This window comes from Echinops telfairi, unplaced genomic scaffold, assembly GCF_000313985.2.
Source record: "Echinops telfairi isolate 266 unplaced genomic scaffold, ASM31398v2 ScPeMD7_27;HRSCAF=92, whole genome shotgun sequence".
In the NCBI taxonomy this organism is placed as follows: Eukaryota; Metazoa; Chordata; class Mammalia; order Afrosoricida; family Tenrecidae; genus Echinops; species Echinops telfairi.
The window spans coordinates 2,772,866-2,777,560 of NW_022103924.1; the positions used below are offsets into that span (position 1 = coordinate 2,772,866).

The 4,695-nt window shown below is 41.6% G+C and overlaps 1 pseudogene; it reads right to left on the bottom strand.

The window, feature by feature from the left end:
* Positions 1–386: 386 nt before the first annotated feature.
* Positions 387–4,406, bottom strand: LOC101646315 (annotated as a pseudogene).
* Positions 4,407–4,695: the final 289 nt, after the last annotated feature.

Here is a 4,695-nt window from a genome sequence, read left to right on the forward strand (position 1 = left end):
ATGATGCCTTACACCTGATCCCTTCGACACCTCGTGGTTGCATAGGCTGGTGTGCTTCTTCCTTGTGGGCTTTGTTGCTTCTGAGCTTGATGGTCGCTTGATTACCTTCAAGCCTTTAAGACCCCAGACGCTATACTTTTTGATAGCTGGCATCATTGCATGTGTTTCATGAGTCTGAAGAGGACTTTATAGGTTGGTATTGGACATATGGGCTAAGATCAGACTTATGGACCTGATCTGGACTGGGATGGGATGTTTTCTCCATGTTCAATTGCTCGTGTATATAAATCTCTTTCTTATACACATATGTGTGTCCGTGGATTTGTTTCTCTAGTCTACCTGGACTAACACAGTACGTATATTATGCCAAGTCATCTCATCAGTCTCTACCATATTTGCTGGCCCTCCACTTCACCAAAAACTATGTCCCACTCCGCAGACTGAGCCTTCCTATCAACAGCTCCGAAGCAAGAAGATCTGTGGCACAAGCAGAAAAATGTCCATCACAGCTTTATTCATAGTAGAAAAAAGATGAAAAAAATCTAAGTGCCCATCACCTGAAGAATGGCTAAACAAACTCTGGTAATTTCACACAAGGGCATACTACACAACTTTAAAGAAAACGGATGACTCTCTGACGCACTTCACAATATGGATGGACCTAAAGGATAGTATACTGAGCAAAATGACCACAAAAGAACAAATAGAAAAGGGCTTCAAAAGGTTCGTAAAATATTTTAAATTAAAAGATAATGGCATTTTTCCATGAACTTTTTAAAGCCCCGTGTATTATATGACACCAATACTGTGTAAAAATACAAGAAAATGTTTATAGTAGAAAGAATCATTCTTTGAAGATTACTGGAATAGTAGAGGAAGAGAGGGGAAATCAGTATCTAAAGAGTAGACATGTATTTACTTAAATGAAGGGAAAGAAAATATATATATATTTTTATATATATATATAAATATATATAGGGTGAGGGCAGTATAAAATCATCAAGGCAAAGGAAGACAATAGAAAGAGCAAAGAGTTAAAGATGACAAATCCCACCACTGCCGGTGAGTTGATTCCAACTCATGTTGTTGTTGCTAGGTACCATCGAGTTGGTTCCAACCCATGGGCAAAATGAAACAATGCCCGGTCTTGCACCATCCCCACAACTGTTCCTATGCACATTGTAGCCATGGTGTCAATTCATCTCATTGAGGGCCTTCCTCTTTTTCCCCATCCCTCTGCTTTATCAAGCATGGCATCCTTCTCCAGGGACTGGTCTCTCCTGACAACATGTCCAAAGTATGTAAGACAAAGGCTCACCATCTTTGCCTTTAAGGAGCCCTCAGGCTGTACTTCTTCCAAGACAGATTTGTTTGTCCTCTTAGCAATCCATGGTATTTCAATAGTCTTCTCCAGCACCACTATCAAATCCATTTTTTCTTCTTCAATCCTCCTTATGCAATGTCCAACTTTTCACATGCATATGAGGCACTGAAAAGTACCATGACTTGATGAAGGCTCACCTTAGTCCTCACCCTTGCTCTTCAATACTCTAAAGAGGTCTTGGATACAGCAGATCTACCCAATGCTATGTGTCTTTTCATCTCTTGACTGTTGTTTCCATGAGCACTGATTGTGGATCCAAGCAAGATGAAATTTTTGACAACTTCAAACTTTTCTCCATTTATCATGATGTACCTATGGGACCAGTTGTAAGGATTTTGATCTTCTTTCCATTGAGTACTAATCAAAACGAAGGCTGCAATCCTTGATCTTCAAAAGCAAATGCTTCAGCAAGTAAGGTTGTGTCATATGCCTACCAATGGTTGGTCATCAGCCTTCCTCCAGCCCTAATGCCATATTATTCTTCATATAAGCCAGTTTCTCTGGTCATTTGCTCAACATACAGATTGAATAAGTATAGTAAGAGGGTGCAACTCTGTCACAGACCTTTTCTAATTTTAAATCATTCAATAGTCCTTTGTTCTATTCCTACAACTGCCTTTTGATCTGTGTCAAAGTTCATGAGCAATTCCCATTCTTGCCAAGATTATCTAGTTTGTTATGATCCACACAGTCAAATGCCTTGGCATAGTCAATAAAACACAAGTAAACATCTTTCTGGTATTCTCTACTTTGAGTCAAGATCCATCTGATATCAGCAATGATATCCCTTGTTAGATGTCTTTTCCTGAATCTGGCCCATTGTTGGATAATCTTAAGCAAAGTTTTACTTGCATGTGATACCAATGATAATGTTCTATAGTTTGAGCTTTCTGTTTAGTCACCTTTCTTTGGAATGGGCACAACTATGGATCTCTTCCAATCAGTTGGCCAAGTAGCTGTTTCCCAAATTTAAAGACATAGACAAGTAAGTGCTTCAGCAGCACTTCAGCAGCTTGCTGAAATATTTGAATTGTTATGCCATCAATTCTTGGAGCCTTGTTTTTAGCTAATGCTTTAAATCAGTGGTGAATCTTCCTCATGCCTTGACCCTTGAGGTAGTTAATTATGCCAACCTGGCCGATAATCACATGTGGGGCTAATTGAAAGGCGGAGGGATAAATGGGTGGTGAGCCTCGCCTTTCTAGTTCTCGAGCCTCTTGCTTTGTGATGGTCACACCAGGGTGCAGCTGCCTTAGCAGTTCCCTGCTTCAGCTTGCAAGATTGACTTCCTACAAGACATCCCCAAAGAGAAGCCACATGGACCTATCCCGATGCAGCCCTGGGTGCTGGAGCAGCCGTGTGGAGACCCCTGCTAGTGTTGAGATGCTTGTTCGTTCACTGACTCAGCCTTCCCCCTGCAGTCGGCATCATCGCCTCTGTTTTGTGAGGCGGAGGATTTTGTGGACTGGTGTTGGGTTAATGGGTTAATGTTGGACTTGTGGGCTTGGGCAGCATTGGGTTGGGATATTTTCGTGATGCACACTTTCTTTACATAAAATTCTCTTATACATGAGTTGCTGTGGATTTGTTTCTCTAAAGTACCTAGACTAATACAACCCTTTGATACAATTCCTCATGTTGTGGTGACCCCCAACCATAAAATTAGTTTCATTGCTACTTAATAATTGTAATTTTGCTACTGTTATGAATCGGGTGACCCCTGTGAAAGTGTTGTTCGACCCCCCCAAAGGGGTTGCGACCCACAGGTTGAGAACTGCTGCTTTAAGTGCAGCTTGACCTTTGTGCTTCGGCAACACCGGTTCTTGCTTACGTACTACCTCCTGAAATGCTGGAATGCATACCAGTTCTCTTTGGTACAGGAACTCTGTGTATTCTTTCTGTCTTCTTTTGATGATTCCAGCATTGTGCAATATTTTGCCCAGAGAATTTTTTAATATTGCAACTAGCAACTTGAAATTTTCCTTGAGTTCTTTCAGTTTAAGGTATGCTGAGCTTGTTCTTCCTTTTTGGTTTTCTACGTCTTTGCACATTTCATTATAGTACTTTACTTTGTCTTCTCAAACTGTCCTTTGAAACTCATTCATTCATTCATTCATTGGAGCAGATGACTTTTTAATCAGTGAATTTATCCATAGTTTGAAACAACACGGGGAACTTTTGGGGGTCACAGTAATCAGTGACTCGGGTATCTCTAGATCTGTAACATATGCCCATTACCAGCCCTATCCATGCACTCAGGCTAAGTACACACCCTCCCTTCCACTCAGAATGCTTCTCTAGAGGAGTCCATGAGAAGTTAATTATTGTGATGTCTGCTCCTTGTGCCTTTCTCACTTTATCCTCAATCCTCTTGTAGCACAGGATGCACAAAAGTAGGAAGGAAGTGGTGCTCACTTCGGAAGCACATATACTAAAAAAGTAGCAAGGAAGTGTCCAACATGGACAAGAAGACAAAATCAGAGTTAAGGGCAAATGCTTAACAACCATGTTCAAACACAAGACGTTGGATGAAGAGTTTTAGGCACAAGGAGCCAAATATTCCACATTCTTGGGGAAATCTCACTTAACTTCTCATCCTGGTGAATTTTACTTTGCTGCCACAACGATGTGGAAATATACTTTTAGGTGTTGCTAAAAGATTTTCGTTAGAAAGCTTTTAGAAACACACCCATGAGCGCGCGCGCACGCGCGCGCGCGCGCGCACACACACACACACACACACACACACACACTGCCCCTGAGCAAGGAGCCAGGTGTCAGTTTCCAAGGTCGGTGGGTGGGGGTGGGGTGGGGGCACGTTCTCACGCGGGTACAGTAAGGCCAAGTCTGTCCACTTCATTTCTTGTTCATTAGTGGTTTCTGTGGTGCCACCATTGTCTTGCTCAGGTTAAGGAAGCTTGTTCAGAGGTATTACGACGCCTTCATAAGGCAGCTTGTCTTCACACCAAGCGTCTTCAATCAAGTCCAAGATCCTTCTATCTCTCTGCCCCTCACTGCCCATCCTATCAGATCAGCTCCCGGCCCACTGCTTCTGCCGAGCCACACCCTCTAAATTCCCTTTGAAATTTTTTATTCAATTCTTTGACTTCATCTTTTTTTTTTTTCATTTTCTTTAGCTACTCTATTATTCAAGAAAATTTCAGAGTTTCTTCTGACATCCACTTTGATCTTTTCTTTCTTTCCTGTCTTTTTCATGACCTTTTGCTTTCTTCATGAATGATGTCCTTCCTTCCATGAACTCTCACAGTTCATCAGATCTTCTGTCCTAAGTGTTCGATGTGTCAAAGCTG